Here is a 27,203-nt window from a genome sequence, read left to right on the forward strand (position 1 = left end):
GTGAGAATCTTTAAACCAAACAAATTTACAGGGAAATGTGAAAGAAGCATTAGAATTGCCATGAAAACAAGCTGTGTTACATGAATTACACATAGACAAAACGTGTATTGCCTGAGCCTTAGTGCTCCTGCCACCCTTGAGCCTCTGGCATGTTATCAAGGACAAGTATTTTCTGGTGCTCCTCTCTTTGATGCATAATCCCAGTCTAAACTAGCTTTTCCTATGTGTTAGTTTTCCTGCTGGAGTCTCTTATAAAACAGTCTTGCAAAATATGTTCCTAGAGGCTGCTGTCTCCTGACTTTGTTTTCCCTTATTCCAAACACTGAAATCAAGTTAGAGGTTCCTGAAGTATCACAGTTGCTTCTCTAATAGCATGCAGATTGGAGTAGTCAAGTTTGCTGCTTTTTACAGATGTGTATGGATATATGCTTGTGTATATATAAAACTGTAATGAAGTGAAAATCTGGAGGCAATTTTTCTGTGGCAGACCTGTGTAGACAGAGTTACTCAGAGAGCTGCCACGGAGGGCAGCGCTCCTGAGGTGAATGTGCACAAGTTCTGTTCCATCGGAACAGAGCGAAAGGTTCCCTATGTGAGTTCTTGGAAAAGCTGTGGATCTCCCCTGCTAGGACATTTGTTAGTAGTCAGGAAAGGAAAGAGTTTACAGGTTAAGAGTATGAAGTAAGTTTTCCATCTGACCTTTCTCACATGCTAGCACAGAGCAGCTTTTCTGTAGCATCAAAAGATGTTATTGTTTGTCAGAATAACTCTGCTAATAAACCCTCTTGTACAAATGTTATCTATTATGTTATAAAAAGAAGTGTGCTACTATAAGCAGTTGTATTGGTGTAACTGCATTTAGCTAGGCCTTCTTCCATCATCACTGTCTGTAGAAATTTGCATTTCTAACATACTGCACTGCTTTTCAGCATTACCTGGGTCCTTCCTTAAGGTGCACCAGAAAAGCAAGTGACAATGGTTCTGTAAGGGGCCAGTGGAAGAGGGATACAGCTCTAGGCACTAGGTTAGTTACAAAGACATTGGGATGTGTCTCATCCAACGGAGTTTTTAAAATTATTCTGTAATCTGTGCATTTTTTATGTTTTCCTCTTGCTCCATGAACTGTTATTCTACATGTAATGAACCTGAAATCAAGTAAGTGTGATCTGACATGCATCAATGAACTTTCTGGGGTCTGGTCTGGAGTTATTATTTATTTATGGATATTGTCCCTGGTCTGTGTGTGGTAACTGCTAGAATGCTCTCAGGCTGTGGTAGTACAAAGCAAACTGAGTTTGTGTGAATGCAGGCACTTACCTGGTCAGGTTCATCATGTGCGCCATGAATGAAGGTAGAGCTACTCTGCCCTTGGAGAAATCCCTCCTGCACCTCACATTAAAGACTTGATTTCATCTGGTTAAGGAAGTGTAAGGCTCATGCCAGGGGATATTTTATGCGTGGTTGTTGTGTGTTTTGGATACAGATTAATCTTTAGAATATTTCTTAGAAAAAGTGAATGAAGAAACAAACAGTGATATAAAACTTTGCAATCAAATTAGTGATGTAATAATCAAAAGCCAAACTCTTATTGAGAAGAGACAAAACCAGTCTGTGAGAATTGGCAGATACATGTTTTTTCCATACGCCATGCATTAATTACAGTTCACAGCTTTGATACTAGCACTTTTTGTACTAAGTTGTCCACCAAATTCCTTCTCACAAAGGAATTGTTTTTTTCTTTCTTTGTAGGATTGATTCATATTTTTTCATAGATGAGTGAGAATATCAGTGGTGTCTACACATTGCTGTTTCCAGAAAAAATATAGAACTGAATCTTCCTAAACTTGGTGATTTGTGTTACAGCATATTGCGTGCTGAAACTGTGCCTGGCTGGGGTTCTTGCTGTTGTGAAGAATAACGTACTAGAATTTCATGCTAGAAGCTATTTCTGTTTGTTTCTGCTTAGTTTTGGTTTTGTTGTTTGTTTTTTTCTTTTTTAACCAAACACCTCTCACATAATTTTCTTTATAAGAAGTGTAATAAATGTGTTCTGTAACATAAATATATTTGCTGTTGTTTGACTGACTCTTCAGTCACTGTGTTCACTTCTTTACACTGAAGTTTACCATAATGAGCAGCTCAGAACAGTTTACTTTCTGAAAAACAAGTGACTCCTGGTAATGCTCAAGTGTGGTTTGTAACATTCCAGAACCAGCAAATACTAAAATACACTGTATTTTGAACCTGAGCTTAAAAATAATAGAATATGGATCTGGCATTGAAAAATACTGGTTTGAAATGTGTATGAAATAGATTTCTGATGAAGAGGGAATTTGAGAAATACTTCTTTAAGAATTCTGGTGAGATACACAAACCACCTTCTGTAAGCTCTCTGAACATAACTAACATGCTGCTCAGTTTATTCAAAAAAGGACTGTAAATTCTGGAAGTTTTAACTTGATATGTTTGCAGGTAACATGATTGATGTGTAACTCTAGAATGAAAGGAGTATTTAGAGTCTTGGCTATCAGTTCACCAGTTCTTATTCCTTAAACAAAGACAGGTCAGATATTAGTCTTGTCCTCTGTAAGTGTTAGTTTCTGGCTTCATCCTATGAATACAGACATATGTAAACTCAGAAAATATCCTAACACTTGAATGTCTATTGATTACTAAATTGGGGAAAACAGAATAGTGGAGGGGAGCTAGCTTATGTCACAAGATTTTTTTTTCATAGCTTCTCAGAGGTATATCATATTATAAATGCATTAGAAATGTTTTGCTCTGAGGATATGTAGCATTCCTATAAAGGTTAAATCAATAAAAATGATTTGGCCACATTCCTAAGCATGGCTAGAACAGGTAGCCCGTTGTTTAAGGTACCCTTGAATTTCTGGATCAGATTATTATGGTGCAGCAAAAAGGCTTACTAAAGGCTTCTTACTGTCTGCAGACGTCCTGTGTTTCTATGTGAAGATATCGTCAGCCTAAAAAAACCTTCAGATTTTCTTTGCTACTGAAAAAAAAAGAGCATTTTTATGTGTAGAGATCTCAAATGTTGTGCTGTGTGTGCTGTAAGTTTTAAAGAAGTTTTGCAACAAGAAGGGGTGAAGACACATCAGTAATTGGTAACAACCAGGTATGTAAAGAAGAGAAAGAGACATCTTTTAAATCAGTGTTAAGACTAGTAAAATTGCTGCCCATTTAAGTATCTTTTTTAGTTTGTTTAGATTATTCTTCTTTTATGTGTATCTGCTGAAGGGGAATAGCCATTATATGATGTATATTTACTGTATCTAGCAAGTTCAGTAAGCAAGTAAGATTATGAAATGTAATTGTAGAAGACTTCAAACTGTTACTTCAAATTTGTCTAACACTATACAAAGCTGATAAAAATTTAGTAGCTATTAAATAGTGTTTATTCCATACATCTGGTTGATTTAGTAGACAGAGCTGAAGTCTGACAGTAGACTGTTTTTATAGATTTAGTGCATTTTAAAATCTTTCAGGCACGTTGAAGAGCTACTGTATATTATTGTTACAGGGCAGATTTGTGTCTTATGGTGAGTGCATGTGCTATGCATCTACGCTTCTGACATTTTTATATAGGTTTTATGGAGCACAAGCTTACTGCAAGAACATGTCACTAAGATTAGAGTTCAGATTCTTATGGGTATTTTAAATTTATTTCTCTCAGTCTCACTGTGCCCTTTAAGAATGCTGGAGCTAAAACCAGTGTCTTTTTATCTTTGCTTCTGACTTTTTAATATTTTTTTTAAAGTGTGTGAGAGATTATATAATTTTTGAATTATATCATAAAATGTGAAATTGTGAAGAGTAATTTTGGTGATAAAGCACAGAGCCCACACTACTGGTAACTGGGACTTTATGTCTCAAGATGTTTTTCAGTTGTGAAAATTTGATCAGTGAATTAACCGCACATCCGGCTACACACATCTTTGATCGGAATTGGAACATTCCAGCTTGTGTGTGTGTCTATGTGAGCTGGCTCCCTCGAGTAGATTTTACACATGTGCACTACACATGTGCCTTGAAATTAGTTAGTAAATTAATATTATAATTCTAAGTAATAAAATTACACTTTTTCAAGCCTTTGTTTTGTACTTAATGAGTATTATTATAATTTATCTTTTTATCTGGGCAAGCTCAAGTCTTCATTTCTTTTAAGATGGATTAATACACAGTTAGCTCAGCTGTAATTAAGATTTTGCTTTTGCTTTTAAAGGTAATATTAAAATTTTACTTTAATGAGCATATAACTCCAACTTATTACAAGGTCGTGACTGAGTTAATTGCCATCCAGAATAACAGAGCATGATTTTAGGTCCTATTCCTGAAACGTTATTCTGAAATTAAAAGTTCTAGCATTTGCATATGCAATACACAGTGGTGCCCTAGAATGAAACTGTTCTAGCTCCAGTATGAAAACGATTTGCACTGTGGAAGATAACTTTCTTCCCATTTGATGCTAAATTGATTTTTTTTTGTTACTTAGATGCTATTTTTTTATCCAGAAATGACTGCACTTTTTCTGAATGTTGATGTCTTTAATAAAATATAAAGAGTGTAACTTCTGAATTTTAGTGTTTCTGTTTATGCCATTTAATGAGAAAGGGGGGAAATAAAAATATACTGAATAGCAAGAAAAATATAGCACTTAGTTTTGAATGTACAGAGTTCGATGTAAGAGGGGTGGGAAGGAAGCAAAGTAAATGCCCTTTTTGCAGAAATCCTTTTGGGAAAAGAGAACATTTTTACTGGTGTACACTAAGGTACGGCGCCTAAGTAAATAGTTGCTGCTTTCTGGTCCTGTCAGTTTTAAATAAACCATTCATTGTTATGGATTGGTTATTCCACAAATACCCAAACACAGCGGAGTTAAACTTTGATACCACTGATTGGAAAAATGCAGATGATGAACTCTCTTAGTGTGAATTTATATGGATGGTCTTACTTAGAGGAAATAAGTTTTGCGGATTGTGTTAGGAAGTAAATATACTGCGGGCTGTAAGTACTCTGTCACAAAGCTGCTCCTGTGCTCAAGTATTGTACAATAGCTGGTAGAATTAATTCATCAAACTCTTCTTAATATTGAGTCGCTAAGCTAGACCAGATGTGTCCCTTCAGTGTTACTGAGCAAATGTGGCACATCTTTTTTTCCTAAAAGCTTTCTATTTAAAGGTGAATAGATGATGCATTTGAGTGAAAGTTACTCGTGGAATTTATACAGAAAATGCTGCAAGGACATAAATATCACAGCAGTTCAGTGTTATGGCTCACCTGAAAGGCTTTTGGAGACATGGTAAATTAAAATAGCAAATTCTCACACTATGGTCCTCAAAAATTTTTTTTTCTTTAAGTTGTATCTTAAAATGCCTTTTAATTTCCATTGAATCCTGTTTAATTAATGTAAAATTATTCTTGCTGATTCTCAATGAAGATTTGTGCTCATAGTAAATTTTTAATTATTGTATTATTACAAAAATGCAGTTGTGGATGATTATCAGCTCTTGGCAGAACAACACTGTGTTTGTATCAGGGATCTTTCCATGTCAATGTGGTTGTGCTGGTTTTTTTTGTGAGCCCCTTCAGTGGAAATATATTGCACTGTGTCAAAAACACCAGCTGACCTACAAATAAGACCACTTTGGCTAAAATGTGTTTTAATTTTGGAAGTTGAGGTGAGTTAAGAGTGGCCGGTCTGATGCCCACAAAATCACTTTCTCTTGTCGTTGAAGGAGTAAGAGGGTACGAAGGGACATGTCTCTCATAATTTTTACCAAGTATTCTAAAACGAGTACTTCTGGCATTTGTTATTTCTCTACAAGCACTAACACTTAAAATTTATCTAGAGCACTATGGTAGCATTAGTAAGCATAGTTTTTAACAAATATCAGTACAGGACCCTGACAAGTTCCTCCACAGCATGCTAGCAAGATATGTGAAGAGTGGCAAATGTTCTTGGGGTACTGCTGGCAAATCTGAATGCAGTGGCACATTTCCTTTATGGCTTCAGTGCTAGCGTGGAAAATATTGTACCCATACAGAAGTCTCCTAAATTTATGCTATTGCTAGTTTGACTTCTTTAACTTGAATTTGACAATTTTAGAAGTGTAAGTAGGAATTAGAGGCTTGAACTGTATACATGTGTGTTTGCACATACACAGCTCATTAACATTTCTTAAAATAAAGAATACCCTGTTCTAATACCACACACAGATACATTAAAATATTGTGTGTTTTTAACTCTCTCTTTTCTGATTTGTATTTATATGAATTACAGGTCTTTTGAGGGATTAACACTATCTGGTAGTCAATGTACTTAGGCATAATTATTTATCTATATTGTTTTTTCTTAACGAAATCATAAGCAACCCTTTCTTTTCCTTGTGTGTATAGGGTCAAATATATTCAATGTGTCTGACAGAGAAATTCAGTTAAGTAATTACTAATCACTTGTAACATCCCCCTGCTCCTATTTGTTCCAGCAGAGCCACTGCACACAGCATATGGTGCTTGATGTACATGTGTGTCTGTGCATATAGATGCAAATGCATCTCGTTAGTGTTAATTTTCATTGTGATCAAGGCCGGATCCTGTTCCTCTGAACAGTATTATATTATGTAACTGGCAGTGGCTTTGTCTTTCTGTTTCAGTAAACCACAGAGTAGATTTAGATCTAAGATATCTGACCGTGAGGGATAAGTAAACAATGGTTTGGCACACTTACGGTTCAGATAAATTCTGGGGAAAATAAATGTATGTAAGGTCATCAGCTTTTAACTTTCCTTAATCAAGAAAATGAATGATAATAAATTTTAAGTCATGATGAAATGCTAGCAATTTGGAGGAAATATAATATGTAAAATAAACTGTCTATCAGAAATATAGTAATCATATTTGAATGAATTCCTGCCAAAAATTTTGCCATGGGGTTTTTAGCTATAACATGTTAAAACTTAAAACTATGGTTAATTCCAGAACTGCCTGACCTTAATGAATATGGCATTTTTAAGAGACAGACAGCAGAAGAAACTGTTTCTACCCTTCGCTGTAAAAATAAAGGTAGTTTTATTGGGGATGAAAAAATATTATTAAGGAAAACTATTATGAATACAGTGGATAACGTACAGAAATACTTTTTAAAGCATCCTATGCACTTAAAGGAGAATGTAGCCTTTTTGCTTTAATCTTTTACTGTTCTAAAGTTATTTTTTATAAATAAAAACATTTAATAAGGAAGTAGGTTGTGCAAAATAATTTAATTGCTCTGATTAAAATGACTTCAGCAGTTCAAGAGAGTCAGGAGAAAACCTATGGAGTTTTCCCTTCTGGGGCAAGTTCCTACATGAAATAGGAAACTTAAAGCTACATGAAGAAGGCTAGAACAGTACACAGTATGGTAACAAGCAGAATAAAAAATATATACGGAAACAGATGCATGAATAATGGATTTTTTTTTCAATTGGAGGTGTTAAACTGCTTTATGATACAGTAACCTGAGTTTATTTTGTCTTTATGCTCATCTTTAAAATATTCTTTAGGGTATGCTTTTCAGTATGTTAAGTGGCAGGTCTTATATTTATTTGTAGAAGAGAGCATGTTTATGTAAGGAAACGTGCTCTTAGATTTAGGCTTTATTAACTTAAAAACAAAAACACCTGAGAGCAGAAGATAGACCTCCTTAGCCAGTTTCCCATAAGAATTTAGAAGGCAGTTTGGAGTGAAGATATCTAATAGAGATGAAAGCTATTGTATGTAATGTGAGCACAAATGAATTTTGTTGATAGGAGTAGATATTTGTGGGGGTTCTGTGGTGGAGGAAGTAGATGTTTTGTGGGTGACTTTTGTCCTCCTCATGAAAATCTGTGGATAATTCCTAAGTCTGGCAAAATTTCCAAGGAAAATCATCTTGAAATGGCACACAGTCTATTAATTTACTTCTGTGTATGCTTGTCAGAATGTATATTACATTCATTCCATTTAGGCAAATTAATTTTTTATCTTGAAAGTAGCAGTTGTATGTTTTCTTGTTGCAGTTTCTTAACTGCTTGTATGAAACTTGGATTCTCCCAGTGCTGAATTTAAGACCCCAAAATGCTTCAGGTTTTACCATCTTAAACTCACTATTTATCTTGAGGCTGACTTAATTAAAATATTATATACTCTAGGGCATATTAAACATGCCAATTTATTGTAATTCTTATTAATGGAGTGTATTTAATGAGTTTTCAGAACCAGCTCCTTCCCCTACAACACACAATGTTGATTTTTATTGGGTACATAGAGGGAAACATGCAGATAGTTTGATTTTCAGGAGGTGCCCAGCACTGACAGCTGCCCTTGGCTCCTGTGGTATTCAGGCAGAGAAATGCTGCACCTTTGCAGCTTGGCAAGCACAGGATAATTCCTCCCTTCCCTCTCTGCTTCAATTTCCACAGAAGTGTGCTGGACTGGAGCATAAAATAATGCCAGATTCTGCTTGTAGCTTCAGCTTTTTACATTGTTAGAGTTCTAGCAAGTATTTCTTAGTTGTTATTGATGTTGTTCGTTGATGTCTGCCACAAGGTGTGACAGTACATAAACACAGTCATTATCTGTCTCTCTTGAACTGTCTGCACTGCCTAGTTAGCATCTCTTGCCAGAATTGTTAGCTTTTTTTCCCCCCCCTTTTTACTTTAATGGGTGCAGTATTAGATGTTTGTTAGTTACTTATGGCTGCTCTGAGCTTCTTGTTACTCATTACAAAGTACGACTCTCTTCTGAAAGCAATTGGGAAAATAAAGCTATAAGGTGCAATTTTAAGATTAATATTAGTCTGACCATGACCAAGAAATCACACAGCTTGAGAGGAATTTCAGTATTATTGTTATACTCTTAATGTGGGGTGGCAGAGCCTTTAAATATTTCTGGTAGAGTAGTTAATACAGCATGGAAGTTTGATATTTGTACAGTTTGTAAAGGAATTTGAGGTGTTACCCTATTTTGACTTCAGTTTTCAAGTATGCACTGGTGCATCATTAATCATAGGAAATGCAAAAATAAATAATATAGTCCCTTTGGATTTTTCATGTGAATACTTACCTTTTCCTTTTTTTGTATATACAGTTGAGGTATTTAGGTAACCCCTAACCTTTTGCTTCAACAAGGAGGTACAGTATAAAAATATTACCACAGTCTTCATATGAGCAGTTCTCTCTAAGAAAACCTCTAGATGAATATTTATTGAAAAAAAGCAAAGTTGCAACTCAGAATGACTTAGCTTGGCCTGAATATTATATTTTAGACCACCAGTGAATAAAATTAAAAGCACATGGATTTTGAATCACAAGAAAAGGTTGTAATTGATTAGCACTGCATGAAAGTATTGAAGTGGAGTGAGTTTTGATTTGTGAATGGTCCTATTCAATAGAGATTAATCTTGTATGTTTGATAAAATCTTAGTGCCCCTAATGAGATAGGAATTTTTTCCTCTCCCAGTTTATTTAACCACCAGATACTCTGATATTCTCCTAACAAACTGGAACATTTTGATCTTACTGCACTTTACATCAGTGTAGTTGATTTAAACAATATTGGCTATTAATAGTTCATTTGAGGCAGCTAATTAGACAGATCAGTGCATTTTGCTGCCTACAGACCTTGTAAGTGATGAAGAGCAATCCTGCAGGGTTTGGGGCTTTCGGATAACGGCAGCCTCCGTGCAAAGCTGCAGCTTTTTAGTGCAAGTGAGAATACTCATTCCTGCATAGTTTTCAGTATTATTATTATTTTTATTTAAAAATCCTGGTATTTTAAATTGTATTTTGTGGAAAGAGCAGTGATTCCTGACATTTTGCTTAGCATTCACAATAGAATGAATACGTTAAACAGAGCTGGAACATACAGAAAACTGATTTCTATACACAGATAATGAAAAAGAATTTGTTTCTCTCTTATCAGTCTCCTAATTAAAATTAAACAAACCCTTTAAGATTCCCTACCAAACAGTAAAGCAGATGAGAATTGAAATTTACAAAAGGTTTGGCATTTTTTGATGAAGAAGATACTGAGGAGTATTTTAATATAAGCAGAATTGAAGACTTTAGATTTACTATATGTCGATTGGGATCAGCTTCCAGAAATTATGTGAGAAATAATTGATTGAATTATCAGCTAAACAGGGATCCTATTTCCTTCTTTCATTGGATTCTTTCTCTGAAGATGCACAGAATATAGCTGAAGATGCCTTTTCCTATTTCAAAATTGTAATTGTTTTTGGAGGCATTTGAGAAGGTTTTCAGTCTCTGAAATACTTTGAGTAAACAATGTTTTCCAAATTTTATACCAAATATGCTGTGGTTTTGTTTTTTTTTTTCATAGTGCTTATTTTGAGCCTTTTTTTCCCCCTCAGATGTTATGGATGTAAATATAATAGCCTTTGCTGAAGTGAATCCCATTAGATAAAAAAGCCTGAGAAGGTTTACACAGACTCAATGCAGTCAAAACCCGTGTATAAGTGGCACAAGGTGGAGAAAATCTGGATGTGAAACCCAGAACGTAGTTAATTAAAATGTACTAAATTGGAAAGGAATATATGTGTTTGCATGAACTAGGAAAGGATCCTTCCACTTTGCTACTCTTGTTTTTCCCTTTCATATGAAGTCAAAAACATATAGACAAAAATGAGTGGAATAAAAGCTTTCAGGAGTCTGGTTAATGGCACAGATTAGCAACCATGCGGGTTAATCATAACTCTGTTTTCCTGCCCTGTTATGACTTGTCATTATGTTTCATCAGTTCAGTCTTGAAAAGAAATAATTAAACTCAACAGTCCTGAAAGGAATAAGGTAGAGATGGGAAGAGAAGGATAGTACAGAAAGGAAGAACAAATTGTGCATTCTGAGGTGCTGTTGCATCATTGAACGGCAAATTCATGAACAGCTTGGGTATTCTGGCTTTTTTTTTTTAACAATAAATTCTGCCTCATTTTTATAAAAGTGAGTTTTCCAAAATTTGGTTTTAGCTCAGGTTATACTGCTTACACATTGACCGAGCTGATGAGATTTTTTAGTCCCTTGCATCTATTGTTTGTGTCCGAAGTGAAATTCAGGTATCCAACCCTATTTAGTGAAGTTCAGGAAAAGTATTAAGCACAGTATCACAGTATTTCCCAGTGGCTTTAAGAATTATCAGAAGTAGGTGAATTAAGCAGTCAGACTTGGTGTTTTGATAATTTTAGCCAACTAAATTTCTTCTAATCTCTTTTGGAAGTAAAAGCAAAAGAAAGTCCCTATACATGTAAACTGTATTTCCTGTTGTAAACACTGGGATAATGTGGTCTGGCTATGCTTCTGCTGTGCTTTGCTCCGACACCAGTTTGGGTAGAAAAGCTGCTTTGCCAGGTCTGTGTTTGCATTTCAGCTCAGTGTTCAGGGTATTACAGCTGCATGACCAGCCATGGGTCATGTTATCTCATCTGGTATCTATAGGTCATATATTAGATTGGTCATCCTCCTGCAAAAAGCAATTTCTTCGTTTCTGTTCCTATACCCAGTCTCAGAGCTTCATGTGCTTAACTGGGAACCAGTCAAAGTGTGTGAAGTAGGAGGGGTAAAAGGCATCCCAGTCACTACAATAATGGGGATGTATGTACTGGAAATGCTTCTAGCATTGTTGTTTTTCATAGGAGGGGGGCAAGGGAGGGAAAGAAATAGGTTTAGCTACGGTCCCAACATAATTTCAACATGATGGACACCATTAAGAAAATCTTGTAAGTTTTCACTTTTTTTTTTCCCCTAAAGCTTTCAGAATTTTTAGTTAGTCTGTCTGAACTGCCTCTGTAAAAGATGCTTTGAAAAAATTTTGTTACTGTACTTCTTGCAGTTCATCAAATGTGACTATAAGAAAGCATTTTCCAGTACACTTTAAAATATAACTTCATTTTACTTGCAGATAAATCAGTTGAAGTCATATTTGAGTCTGTTTAGTATTTGTGAGATGCTCTTTACTGATTTTAAGTCTCTGAGAGGATGAAACTTTTCAAAGTAAGCAGAGGTGCAATTTTATAGTGTATTTATGAGTTTTATGAGCATTTATATGTACAGTGCATATAAATAATTACTTCGGTATATACATATATGATTTCTTAAAGGAATCTGTGTTTACAGTTCAGAATATTGAAGTAAATATTTGGCAGTGCTCTTCTACAGAGTTTTTTACATCCCACTTTGAATAAAACTTAAAACTCAGCAGCATGTTAGATCATGTATTTTTTATTTCATAGCTTAATATTTTAATGCATGAGTGTTTTGCCTTGTTCCTAGTAAGTGTAATGAGAAGAATTTGCTTTTACAATTGAATATATTATCAAACAAGCTTTGCTGTGAAATGAGGGCAACTGAGGACTAGAAAACTGCAGATTTACACTGATAACTTCATCTGAGTTAGTTATATGTGTAAAAATGAGATGCCTGGAACAATGATAGGGCAGTTTTGGGTAGGATAGGCTGCAGAATGCTACACACTGCTCATTTTCATCAGGTTTAGAGAGCAAGCAGTCTGAACCCTGTGATTTAAGTCTTTTACAGTATCTTTCATTAACCACTCATAGTGGATATATCTAAAAGTGTTACCACAGTTCTTAATGAGATTTTCTGAGCTGCTGTTGATTAACTCACACTCACTAATTCCTTCATCTTTTGCTCTGAGCTAATATTAAACATTTTGCTAGATCCCATTAGGCTTTTTCAAATTTCGTGCAGCTACACCTTGACCCCGGTGACAGCTGAGCACACCTGCTGTCAAACTCTAAGGACTGAGCCACCAACTTCTCTTTGCTCAGCTTGCCAGCTAACAAATTTGTTCTTATATCTGCAGAAGCTATTTACAGTTACTTCCCCCCCCAAAAAAAACCCCAAACAACCAGGTATACTATTTCAACATTTTAACATCCCATTCAGCATTTTTTTGCTTAGATAACTACAAGCAGTATTGTTCAAAGTAAGAAAACTCTCAACAGCGAAAAACAGAAGCTCAAATATTGCAGCACTTACCCCAGAAGAAGTTTTGCTGACATGGTGTCACTGAACTGAACAGGCTGTTTGATGCCATAGTCCCTCTCGGTTCACGCAGAGCTTTCACCTTCTGGTGCAAATACTTCTTGGATCCTCAAACTGAAAACACAAACCATAGCCAAACCTTGTTTTAGTTTTACTGTGTCCCTGGATTGCAAAGACTCTATAGTTGGTTTTTTCTCTGTCAAAAAATTGTGTAGTGCTGGTAACATGTGAAAAGGAAGGCAACAAAACAAAAAAAAAGAGAATGAGCAAATATTTGAAGGACCTACTATTACTGCATAGACTGTGGTTAGAGAGCACTTACTGACTCTGTTGGTCTCAGTGGCTGGTAGTGACCTGCGGAGATTAACCATTTAAAAACCAGAGACTCCTTTCTGTCCTCCTGGAGAAAGTTTGCACCGCACTTGTGGTTCTGTGGTTGTTTGTGAGGCGAATGAAGCATTCACACAATCCAAAAAAGCAAAAGCTTTAAAACTCCTTTTTTTTGCAAGCACTGTTACTGGAGCGAGCGAGTCATGTGGCTGTGACATCAGAGGACTCCAAGTAGGACTGCCTACACTGTGGCTTTTTCTTTCTCTCTCTCCTTTTTTTCTCCTTTTCTTCTTTTTTTTTTTTCCTTTTAAAATTTTTTATTTTTTTTTTAATATTTTGACAAAAGGCTCCTGTAAGGCCCTTCCTGGCATTCAGAGGGACATAGCTTTTTAATTTTTGTGACTCATGAGGCTTTGGAGAGAGTACAGAATGCTGTAAGAGCCCAAACTTCTGTACAGTTAAAGCATATGGACAGCAGAACTTTATTTGTACTCTCAGTTCAGGTTCCCCCCACTCTTCTTCCCCCTCCTTTTTTTTTTTTTCTTTTTTTTTTTTCTCCTCCCATTCCCTCTCCCTTCTTTATTATTGTGTCTGTGGAAAAGTGAGCAAAATTGGCACAAGTGGCTGTGTGAAATTCTGAACAACAGTGATGATTTACAATAATTTACATCTTTGGATTGTATCACGATCTTGGGTCTGCTTCATATTTGCTGGGTGGCTGGATTCCTTCTGTTTTACTTTTTCTCCTTGTCGTCTTATACTTGTGAATCTGTAACTCATTGTAAGAAACTTTACCTTTCCTAAGGTCTAGTAGCAGGCTGCTTGGTTGGGGTTGTGTTTTTCACTGTAATTGGCTGTCACAGAAGTGTTAGTCTGGGGATTCCTTTGCAAATCTTAAATCATATCTGCCTTGCTTTGCATGCCTTCAAAACTACTTGGCAGTTTTATGTGATGCAAATTAAGGGCAATTATGTTTCTTTTATATTTGGGGCAAAATATGTCATTTGGATATCATAACTGCTTGTGTGCTGCAGCCTGGGAGTGATGCTTTGGAATAGCGGCATTGGGAGGATTTAACGTGGACGTTGTGTAACAGAGTGAGCTGGGAGGGTTGGGAGGGTTTGGTTGTGCTTACATTAAGTCCTTATTGTAGTTCTGGTGTTTAAGGGAAATAGAAAAGTCTTAAACTTTTGGAGAGACTATAAATAACTTCATTCGCCAGTTAATGTTAACACTTAGTTTTAAAATGAAACCTAAATTTGATGCATATGTAAGGCTCAAATACTTAATATCATCTGTGTGCATGTGTGTGTGATATTTTTTTATATGCTTAACGTATTGTAACTTTGACTTTGTGTAACATAAGCCCTGACTGTACTGGTACAGAGTGGGTTAACAAAAGCAGTATTTTTTTGTTTATAATAGAGGCTTTGAAATAAATTGCAAAATGCTGTGTGTAGTAAGGAGTAATGTGCACAGGCAGTGTGTATTAGTAGTCTTGATTTGCTCACTCAGATTCAGAACAAAATTGGAAACATCTTTGAGAAAGTATCTCATTTTTTGCCTCTTTGGATATTATATCTAGAACTTTTCATATTATCCTGATTGTACCACAGATGCACTGTAATTTTAAGTTTTAGTGGAATGCATTTAAATTTTTTCCTTTTTTTTTGTCATTTTTTGGGGGGAGCAGAAGAACCATGTAAAACATTTTCTAGATATCGTTTGGCTTTTATTTGTAAAATAAAATACATCTCTTTGATGCTGCCATCCCTCCTTTTTTGTTTTCCTCTTTGTCCTGAGCTTTCTTGGTTAGAAATTAGCCAGGAGTTGTGTGATATGAATAGCTGGAGGTGTGGGTGGGAACCAGGTTCTCTGGTTTTTGGGGATGAGACAAATGAGAAGACTTTTTCAGTAAAAAATAAATTGTTTTGATTTTTGTTACATAATTATAAAAAATCATACATCTTTCTTCATAAAAACTTATTTCATAATAATTATTGTGAGGTAAATGGCATTGTTCTTCATTCAATACTTTGAGAGTTATTACATGTTGCCGAACTTAGAGAATTCTACCATAAAATGAAAAAGGAATGTTCTACAAAAAACCCATTCCACTTAAAAATAAGGGTTATATTTAATTCTCCTATTCATGAATTGCTTTTATTATTGTTTACTCTGTATGGTTAAAAGCATCAATGAAAAAATCTAAAGGATATAAAAATAATATATAAGAATATATAAGAATAAATAACATACAAGAATGCTAATCTTTTCATATACAGATTATATTTGTAATGCATTAAAGTTTTAATCAACTTATGATGCAGTAAAAGCTTTTGGAGGTTGCTGCCTCTTATTTGGGGAACTCTTAAAATTTAAGTTTGGAGTTTTCAACTACAGTTACACATTGAAGGTATTGATCAACTCCTATTTGATGGCAGGTATGCGCAGTATTCTTAAATAGTAGATAACTGTTGTCTTGACCTTAAATACTTATTTCCATTGATATGAAAAAAAGTTGATTGATTTTCAAAACTCTGCCCTTTATTTTTAGTCATACCTTTAGTATTAGAATATTGAGCTTCTACAGAAGTCTGAATATAAAAATTTATTGCATTGAAAGGCTGTTCTCACGCTTTCTCCAGGATGGCTTTTACATGCTTTCACTTGTGTATACAGAGTTATTCTCTAACTTTGTTGCTGTGCTTTGATCTGATACCTTTAAGATTTTTTTAACTTTTTCACCTGTTCAAATCAAGAGCACTACAAAGAAGTCTTAATCTAATAAAGCAAAAGCCATTAAAAACAAAAAAGCAAATACTGTAACTGAGTAGTTTGTAAAAATTGTTACTGATAAAAATGCAGGTTTTTTTAAAATATAGAAACATTATAAAGCAAAACTTTGAGACCAAATACCTGTGAAACTGGTGGTTTCTTTTGGTATAGTTTGCACTTCTGATGACGCAGATGCAAGAATCCTGAAAATCTACTGTGTAAATCAGTGTCTTGATTGTAGACTAATGCTTGACAGGCTCTTGTTTAAAGGTAGATCTACAAAAATGGAAGTTCACTTCTGAGTTCCACAGGGGATGCCTTGAGTCCCAATTACACTTACAAAGGAAGTATTATGCTAAGGAATTTTTCTGGTAAACTTTGAGCTTGATCTTTGATGACAAATGAAATCTAAAAGTCAATTGTAATGCAACGCTAAAAGATAATTACATCTTCCACTATTCTTTAAACGTGTTTTGGAACTTTTAAGCTATGCTCTATATCCAAACATTTTGCCTTATGTCACTCAAAAGTTCATCCAGTGTATAAACAGTGTGATGCCCTGCTGAAAGTTTATTTGTACTTAAATGTTTGCTTCTATACTACAACTGGAATGATGTAAATACTCTGCTTAGAGCAGTGTAATGGCAAACTTGCTGGATTGCATTTCATTGCAAGTTTTACAGTATATACAAGAACAAGATGCTGATTTTTACAATTCAGAAAGTCCTGGTGCAGTTTCCTCAGATGCAGGTATTCACTGTAGGTGTTGTTAGTGTATCTGTTTCCACGGGAGCAGGTTTTTTTCTTTAAGTGAAACCTCTTTCCTTGGCTGTGTTTTTCAAACTGAGGAGTAATTATAATTTTTAGAGGAAGAAAATTGTGTTTTCTGTAGGTTCACAGCCAGTACATTTAAAATACTGTTTGTTTTCAAATACTTGCATGTTTTGGGAAACTTCTGTTGTTAGACTTGGGTATTTTGTAGACTTCTCATTTCCATTATCTCTGCAAGAGTAGAGTATGTTGATACCACTTTATACTAACCTTTTAAAGCAAAGACTAAAACTTCCAGTTGATTAAAAAAATTGCAACAGCAAGGATATTTCAGCATTCCTTCATTTAAAAATGGTTATTATTGCAAGAGTAGCAGTGGGCATCTGAGTACTGCTGCCTTTCTCTAGGTAAGATACAGTTTGAAGTGGATGGTGCCTGGGACCATTAATGTAGAGGGGGAAAAAGTACTGTTGTCTTTCTAGGGTAAATAAGTGTTGTCTGTTTTTTCTACAGTGCAATCAGGCTACTGAAGATCACATTAAACCTTAAACTGAACTGTTGTTTAAATTAAAAAGATGGTCATCTCTTAACCAGTGAGTACATCATGGCATAGCAAGTAGTCAAAAATTGTTTCCATTCACTTTGAGTTGCCACTTCTCTCACTTCTTCATATCATAGTAAAGTTATTCTCCAGTGAAATAATCTAGCCCCTGATCAGACTTTGAATAAGGGGCTGCATCTTAATGATCAGATGTGTCTCATCTTGATTCTTCCTGCTCAGGCTTTTTTTTGACAAGCATTATTTTCCTTGTGTTCCTAGATCTTGTAGACTTTACAGGAACTGAGAAAAAAGTCCTTTTGATTAGATGCACCATTCTAAACAGTCAATTTATGGTGCTTAAGATCATCCTAACTTCCTAGTTAGTTTCTCCTGTCTGTATTTTTTTTTTTCTTTTTTTTTTTAAAGTCAACTTGCAGAAAATATGGGAAACTTGTCTCATATAACAGCTGAGGATGTGGCTAGGTTAAGGCAGGAAACTGCTACCCACAATGCAATGTTACATACACTACCACTTAATAAAATTTATTTCAAACATGCTACTGACAAAACCAAAGAAAAATAATATCCTAACTATGCTAGTTAGTACACTAAATATATCTAGGGAAAAGTGAAAGTAATCTCTCTAGAGCCTTTCCTGCTTCTAGGATACAATGCTACTAGTAGTTAAACCAGAACAGATCTCAGCAGTTAAAAGCAGTGACCTATTTTTAGAAAATATTCATATTTCTCTGGAAATTATTGATTATGTGCCTTCTAGTAACAGTCAAAGTTATTTTATATGAACAGAATTCAGATAAAGTCTCTTCTTAGTTTTTCTGGTTGGCAAAATATCCCCTTAGGTAATTTTAAAACTTGCAACTTTTCGTGCTTCATCCCATTTTTACTGAATCTTACATTTACTGTAGCCAAGCAGCCTTTTACCTCTCCTTCCCACTTTTAATCTCTTTGTAGCTTGGTGTGAAAATTTTCCATGTCATTCATGGGAAAGGAACTGAAAAGAGGAAAATTCACTTTCCTCAACCCTGAAGATTTAGGAGTTCCAGTTATTTTATTTGATTGCCTGCAATTTGGACAGTGTAGCAATTTGTGAGAGGTAAATAATTAGTTTAAATTCTAAGATAAATTTAATAGACTTAAATCTTCTGTGAATATTTCCAAATATCAGACAGAGGTGCATATGAGGTCACTGAAGCTGTGCCACAAATGTCTCGAAAGTCTTGTTCTGGATATATTCTTGTTTCTGTTTGTTTTTAAATGCATGTATATGAAGGGCGATCCTCTTACAGAAGGTTTTTGAAGCGCTTGCCTCTCTAGTTAGAGAACACTTATCAAGAACAGCTGCTGTAGTGCTGTGGATCCCATCCATGGACTCATGGTGGTCTGCTGAACAACGTTCTTCAAGTTTGACAGGTGAGACAGAGACTCTCCAGTGCCACTGCTTTTGGATGAATCTAGCTGTGGTTGGAGAAAGTGCATCTTGCCAAAATATATGGGTAAGACCACACACAGTCTTTAAAATAGTTATTGTAAGCTTATTTTTAGGCAGTATGTCTTGACAGTTCTTTTATTTGCATGCCGGTTTCGCTGCTGCTTATAGATTTTTCATTTATTTTAGTAATGGCAATTGCAGATTTAGATCTATGTTTGTAAAGCTTTTGCACAACATTTACACTGGAAAAATACCTACTTGCTACTTTCAAACCTCTGTCAAGATTAGAGAACAGATTTTAAAAGATATTAAGACAGAGTATTTACGCTCTTCAGATTTGGTCTCCTTGTTTTTATGTTCAACCTCATTTTCAGGGGCATAGTTCAGCAATAAAAATTTGCTTCTGGTTTTAAAGTTATACCAATTTTAGTAGCTTCTGTGCTTGTATAAGTCTGCAGCAATGTCGATTTAGGACATGAAATTAGTTCAGTAAGTAATAAAAACGATTTTTTTTTAAAAATTGCATACTTATTAAATACAGAATATAGAATCTGTAGTTTATATGTTATAACTCCTGAACAGTATTTTTCATGTGTACTTTAATATGTAGAATATTCTTTGCATTCTAAGTGCCCGCTTCAACAGTTGGCTCCATAATGTGTATTTAAAATATTGTGTGTTTAACTGACAGTGTGGAAGGGGGTTGCACCCTGTAGAATTTCTGAGTAAACAATACCCATTTGCTAACTTTCAGAGCAGATGTTTTTTAAATACTCCAAGAGAAATTAAATATAATACTGAAAAGTAATATCATAAATCATTCATTGGGTAGTGATGCTTAAAAGTTATGGATTCAGAACATGTTTTTTTCTCTAGTTTTGTATTTTCGAGATTATCTTGCATAATTAATGCATGACTATTTCTCAACAAAACATTATTCATTTTTTATTACTTAACATTGCCTAGGACTGTTGTTTAGAGCACTGGACTTTACAGACAATTAAGGAAATAGTCCCTGCCCTGAGGAATATACAATTAAATATATGCAGCCAGCCATTTAAGAAAAGTATGAAAAAGAGGGAGGGGAAAACCCCATTATAATGAACAGCAGTAAAAAATAAGTGAAGAACTTCATGAGGAAGGGCAAGCAGTTAGTTGTAATTTTATTATTAACTTTCTCCACATATTCTGCTATAAAGAGTATTAGTTATTTGTGTTCAATTGGCTGGTCTTCCTTTCTGCTTGTACTTGAGCATGATGGCTGATCATCATGGTTCCTTCTCTATATTTTGAAAAAAAAAGAACAAGTCCAAAACAATTACTTATGCAGTGGTTGCACAGGGAAGTATTTCTCTGCTGTTTATGATTCTCACTTAAGTTTGAGATCCTCAGTCCTGTACACAGTATTTTTTAGAAAAAAAAGAAAAGGCAAAATCAGGTACTTCCATCCTGTCTCCTGTTTCTCTTCATGTGCTTTTTCTTTCCTTCTTTTCTTTAAAGTATTTAATACCTGGATGTGCTACTTTTTCACAGCTTGTCAACAGTCTAAGCTTTCCCTTGTAATTAAAAATGTATTGTGGTTTTGTGTTGGAGGAGAGATCTGAATATCATTCATGAGAGAAGATAATTGAAAAGAGGTTGAGAAGAGAATGGAAAGACTAAAATTGGAAGGAGGAGATTTAAAAAGAAAGCCTTGTGTTTTAATCAGCTTTAACAGCTGATTTTTTAATCCCTTTTGCAGTGAAGGAATAATGCAGGTGAGGAGAAATGAAGATACTGGAACAGAATGAAGAACCAGAAGATGAAGCCCTTTTCCTGGGGACAGCAAACATAGGAAAAAGTTGCCCTCTGGTCTCCAAGGCTGTGTGAACCCCAGTTTGCTCTGAAATAGCCAGTTCAGAAGTGCCCAGCTGTGCTCAATGTGGTGTTGAGCTCCTTTGGAGGGAATTGGGCTGTCTCTTTATACCACTTAAAATGGTCTGTGGAGGTGTGCCTGAAGAATTCTAGAACCTGAGGGATGTTGGGAAGATTATGGGAGATGTTTGTATGGGATTTCCAGTGCCTGATGTGTTGTGTCCTGGAAAGATGGTTAATTTTTTCACTCCAGGAGGAGAAAGCAGGCAGCATTTATAGACAGTCTGTTCAATGTTGGCTAGATAAGCAGATGTCAGATCTTTTTAATACCCATTTTTTGTCATTCCCTGAGTAACAGACTGCTTTGTAACTGAAGGGTGGTAATGGAGAAGAAAAATAAAAAATGAATTGCAGTCATTCCTTCCACTCATACCTCTTGCTCCTCTGACCTTCCAACCTCAAAAGTGAGGAAACTGGGCTGTTTTTGGAGAGACCCTGTGGTTTGGTTGCCAGAATCCAGACCTGTAGCTTGTAAGATAAAAAATGCAATCTTTGAGGAAACATTCTGTGTGGATAGGACAGTATATGTGTTACTTGTTAATACTTAGCTATTTTATCACTTTAACCATTTATTTCTGTTCTCTTTAGATGGATAAATAATAATTTGTTTTTAGAAGATAAATCACTGTCTATATTTGTTGTCTCCATGAGGGGAGTGTCTAGGAAGCAATCGAAGGAATCGGTTCTGTGGAATATTGACAGTTGGATAAACAGGGTTCTTTTAATGTGGAGCGCCAGCCCATCATGAAAGTAAATTGTTACATTTCCATTTCAGAACACAGGTTCTGGGTCTGCTGCTTGGCTGCATTTAGTCTGAGGGGTCAGAGGCGCTAAGTAGAATGAAATTCTGTGTTTTGGCAATATGATGCAGATGGGCTGTTGGTGTTGCCTATTTGAGGACGGGCTGCAGCTACGAACGGGCATGGAACACCTCAATTCTTTTTGGAGCTGAATGGCCAAACTCCATTGGTGAGTGGATTAGGACTATGTTGGAACAGGAGCACTAAAACCTAGTAATGTTGAAAAATTCTGCAGTGTAGTCACAACTGATCCAACCTGAAAAATAGGTAGTGTTTGCTTGTATTTTCTAAGTTCTTGTATTTTCTAAATTCTCCCCTGCAATCATTCTGGTTTTGGAGTGATGTTTCAGTTGTTCCAGGCCTAAAAAGACTCTGGAATCAAGGTTATTACTGTCTAAAGATTAGTTCAAGAAATAAAGCAATATCTGCTTCATGTACTTGCATATCAGACATCACGTTAATTGGTTAATATTTGCATGGAATAATTTGGGCATGGCATTTTAAAGAAATTTTTATTTGAGGCGTATGGGATCTGCATTTTAGATTATTTCCGATAACCCTTATTTTGTACTAAAATCCATTAGATGAAGTTGGCTGCAAGAGTTCTGTCCTCTATGACACTTGTCTCCTCTGGATTCCATAGTCTGTAATTGTGATGCCAGAGCAGCTCCTTGTAGCCAGACTCTTGGTGTATTTTGGGACCCCGTGGGGATGTAAGGCTTGATGCTACCAGACTGTTGTTTAAGCTCAAGCAGCGCTCTGGGCAGTTGCTGCTTTGCCAAAACCAATGCTGAAGGGAAATGTGGCTTTTCGTGAGCCAGAGTTCATTCCCATGACATGGGTCCCTCAGAAATAACTGTAATCTCTGAAAAGTGTAAAATGTAAAGCATTTATCTTTCACAGTTTGTGCCTTTATGTCTACATAGTAGAGTATATCTAATTTTAAGAATAAACCTCCATAATTGGGGTTTGGGAATATGATACAATATTCAATTTATTTTGTCATCATTATCCTGTTCATTTGGTAAAATTACTGATTTTCCTTTCTTCAAAGTCTTTTAAATTACCTTTTTTTAATGAACATCTAAATGTTTTGTTGCTTTTTAAGTCCAGTTGTGCCCAGTGTGAGTTTGAAGCAGCTTTGCAGCTGAATGTTTATATTTCAGTTTTGGGAAAAATTATACCAGTCTGTTCAGAAATGGAGTATTTGCAGTAGTAAGTGGCATCTTTACAAGCTAAACATAATGATCAAAGAGCTGAAGAAATAACAAATTTAGTTGTCTTTTGGACAAAATTATAATGGAATAGCCTTTGGTTTGTCATTTAGCTTCAGCATGATTTATTTTTCTTCTCTTTTAATTGAAGAACAAATCCAATTCATAACTGAATGCAATTCAATCTTCTCATTTTCTGATGTGGGTAGAAAATATCTGTTTTATCTGTGCATAGAAGCTACAGTAATTCAAGCTTTATTTTTCCTTTTGAATAACTGAAATAAACTTAAAGAGCCAGACTTGAATATGCCAAATTTTTTTAGAATTCATGATTTTACAGAACAGTTACTTTTTGAGTGCTTTTCTGTTCTGCTCTCATCAGTAGCTATTCCTAGATTGGACATGTGACAGATACACAGTGAAAATAATAAAGATTTCCTGTAAGATTGCCTAATTGTTTAGTGGTAGATTCTGAAGAATCTGCGAACAGAACTATTCCCAGCTAAAAGGGTGGGTTTGGGTCTTTTCCTTGTTTGTTTTGTTTACCTGTTTTTCCTTATATTTGTCTTCCTCTGCTAAAACAGTAAGCTTAGCTGAACTCTAGATGAAGAATAAGTTGAAGAAGTTAGCACAGAAAATCTCAGACTAGGGTTTCCAGTGACCATCCTTACAGCCCAACTGTATTTGGTGCATTATAATGGTGTTAATTGATTGCATTTTTTTTGTCATCTCTAGAACTCCTGACTTATTGCATGGAAGGAATGCTGCTCACTTCAGAGTTGGTTACTCAGAGATTTTCTCGTTACTGATTGCTCATTCTGTGGCTGTTTGCCATCTTTCCTGCACAGTATTCAAACTCTAGTATGGAGAATTACTAACTTTCATGTGCTCTGCTGGCTCATGTCACACTATGAGAATACTTAACAAATGTTAGTTATGTTCTTCTCTTCACACTACTCTGGGGAGAAATATGTTGCTCTCTGTGTCAGATATATAGCTTGGTTGGGGCTATGCAGAGAATAAAATTAAAGTAAAAGACAAATATAACCCTAAACTTCTCAGTCATTCTACAGCTAGAGGGTACTTGTTGTGAAAATGCTTAGCTTTGTCTCTACATCTTTGTAAGTTTAACCAGTTCATTTTGTCAGTGATGGATGTGTGAACTGCTAAAATCCAATACCATGGTTTAAACAAGGAGTGGATAGTGAAAGGGGGCACAGCTGAATGGGGTGTTCTGGTCTACTGTGATGTTTCTATTTTCTTGTACATAGATGAGCTTCATTGCTTGTGTGTTCCAAACACAAAATTGGCAGTTTTGAACTTAGCATGTCCACTGTTATGATCAAGAGCCTGTGCAACCTTTTATAGATTCCAGTGGAGACCAGATTTCATCACAATACTGGGAATGATTGATTGAGGCTACAGGTCTCCTGCACCTGAGTGCCAAAGTATTATGTGGCCTTAACGCCTGACACATTGACTGTGTAGTTGTTGGGTAAGTTCCTGTTGAAAATGTGTGGTTTTGGTCAGCTCTTCATGTGCCCACAATCTTACTTAAGTCATTGTTACACTCTAACTCCATTTTAGGTAAAGATATAACCCAACAAAACAAAACAAGCAAAAAATCTGTGTTGATAGGGAACAGGCCTTATGTAGCATTAATAAATAAAGGCCTTTCTTAGGTGTCTAAACTTAGAATCAGAGAAATTTCAATCCAAGGTCTGAAAAGTGGTTTGGTGGTTTTTGTTGGCTTTGGGTAGTCACTTGAGCTTGGCACGCATCTGTCCTGGCTTGATTATTTCCTTAATTTACCATACATCAGGAATTATTATGCTGAAGTTAGTGCAATTTTATGAAAGTGAGAGCTGTAAAAAACCAGAGACTGCTGTAGTGATAAAGGGCTATGATCTGGTGCTTGAGAGATGAGATTAGGCTCCTGTTTGAACCTTCAGACCTTGAGGTAAATCGTTCTGTCTTTCAGTTGGTCATCTGTAAAAAAGTTTTGGCTTTTTCTTAAACATCAACAAATTTATTTTTGAGGGGTGTTCACATGCCACTGATGAGGATCACAGGACTGCCAAGATTAACTGCATTTGCCTGTGCTGCATTTGACAGAATTTTTAGTCCCCTGTACCTCCTCTGAGGAACAGAGAAGCCTGGCTGATACTTCGCCATGAAAGTGAAGATTTAAGCTACTCACATAGGTGAGCAGCAAAGTAATGCTGTGGGTTTTTGTTTTTAATTTTGTCCACAATCAGCATTGAGGAACATTTATTTTGTAGAGTATTAGCATGTTTCAATTGATATCAACCCCTTAATGGAACCTCTTACAAGTTTTCTGATGCATTTCTTCCCACTATCAGTCTTAATATCCTGGGAAATGCTTGAGTTAGCTGAAGAAATTGCTAGTGGCTATGGTACTGTTGTATTTTTGGATTTATATTGCTACTGTGTCTGTGTCTCTAGCGGGTTTTTCAAATTTAAGAAGGGTGCAGAACATAAGCAAGTGTTCTACTTAACCTTGTCAATTAAACATCACCATGGAGTCATCAGGATACAGGCACTGCCTGTCCCTCATGCTTCTCTCAGTATAACTCATTTCTTTGTTAAAAAAAAAATTGGGGTACTTACAAATCTTGTGTAAAACTAGACATTTCAACTGAGATCAACTTTTTGTTGTTCAAAACAGGATAACAGCTGTGACTTTGTAAGCTACTGTTAGTGGTTTTTCAAAGCTAATTTGTCAGCTTGCTGGCACGCTGAGCTCATTTGCCGAAAGAAGTTGATGTCATCTCCCATCTCGTTCTTTGTCAGAGATCAGCGTCTCCTCTGCTTTAACCAGTGAATCCCAAATAGAACATTACAGACCAGGGCTGTTTGCCAGTGGCATTAGTTTTCTGTTTATGTAACTTCAATTTAGAGCTTTCATGACTAAACACAAAATTCAGCTGTCATATGAGAGTTGATCACCCCTTTTATCAGTATCCTCCATCCATGATATGTGACTCCTTTCTGTGTACTTTGAATTAAAAAAATATGCAAAGAGCAGAAATGTTTATTATTTTCAAGTATTGCCACTTAATTTATTCAAACAGCATTCAGTGTGGTATATTACTGCTTGTTCCTCATCTAGCACGAAGTCAGGACTTATTAATGACCACAGCTATTGACTAAAAATAAGGTTTCTTGGAAGAATGAGTAACTGTCTAAATCAGTGATTATCAATAAAATGTCAATACAGGACATTGTTTCAACACAAAAGTGTTTATAATTACTGTTGAACATCCTTGTCAAACTGCAAACTGACATATTTTCAAGTTCTGTCTTACTGCTAAGAAATAATTGCAACACTGTCAGGGAATTTTTAATGTCAGTTTTAATCTTCTGATAAATTACTCAGTGGCTGTTTAGTAGCCTCAGTAGCTTTACAATATGTAGAGGGATATAAAGAAGCGATCCTTTTTTGTAAGACACTGTCCAAATAAAAGGTGAGAAGTGTAAGGGTAGAAATATTTAATTTTTGCACTAGAGCAAAGTCACTTGCAAGGTCTACTAAGGATCTTCATAGAATCATAGTCTCCTGAGTTGATGGGACCCATAAGGATCATCAAGTCCATCTACTGGCCCTGTACAGGACAGCCCCAAGAAATCCTCACTTCTCCATCCTGCAGAAGCCAGAAAGCTAATGGCAAAGTTTTTTAGAGAGTGAGATGATGATTGTGTGGAGTCACCCAAAGATTGCACAGAATTGAGTAGGTGATGAAACAGGAAAAATCCATTTCTGATAAACCCACGTGAGCTCTGTGCTGTTTTTTGTCATAGAAAAAGATTCATGGAGAGCTCTAAAAGAGAGCCTTAGTAGTTCCCAAAAATTGATTGGGTAAGTTGATGAATTGGATTCTAGAGAAACTGAGAGTATCTGAGCATAACAGTGTTACTAATAGTTCTGCTGTTGTATTCATCCAGTTATTAAAAACAATATTCTAGAACTGAATGAATTCTGTACAAGGAGGAAAAACTAAACTGGCAGGGTGCCTAAAAGCCTGGGAAGACACAACTGGGAGGGGAATGTGATAGAAATCTGGAATTACGAGCAATGCAGCGAAAGTGAATGGAAACAATTATTTCCCTTTTTCATAACAAAAAGTAGAGGCACCTAATTAAATTATCAGATGGCAGGCTTAAAATGAATACAAGGAAGTAGTTTTTTAACAGTGCATAATTAAAGTGTTGAATTCATCAACAAGGCACTGAAGAAGCCAAAAATTACTGTAGTTTGAAAAGGATTAAGAGGAGATCATGGAGGTGAAGGTTATCTATACCTATAAAACACAGTTGTCTAGT

General features: G+C 35.7%; 1 protein-coding gene across 3 annotated transcripts in view; it reads left to right on the top strand.

Annotated features, from left to right (window-relative positions):
* SUPT3H (SPT3 homolog, SAGA and STAGA complex component) overlaps positions 1-27,203 on the top strand; it is a 254,162-nt gene that overhangs the window by 26,244 nt on the left and 200,715 nt on the right. Inside the window, exon 1 of one of the 3 annotated variants that reach the window (XM_031060242.1) lies at positions 3,010-3,139. The exons of the other annotated variants lie outside the window; for them this stretch is intronic. The gene's annotated coding sequence lies outside the window, so the exon portion shown is untranslated. Of the gene's footprint in view, positions 1-3,009; positions 3,140-27,203 lie in introns of those variants that run through there. 3 annotated transcript variants of the gene reach the window in all.

The sequence above is a fragment of the Geospiza fortis genome, unplaced genomic scaffold, assembly GCF_000277835.1.
Source record: "Geospiza fortis unplaced genomic scaffold, GeoFor_1.0 scaffold106, whole genome shotgun sequence".
In the NCBI taxonomy this organism is placed as follows: domain Eukaryota; kingdom Metazoa; phylum Chordata; class Aves; order Passeriformes; family Thraupidae; genus Geospiza; species Geospiza fortis.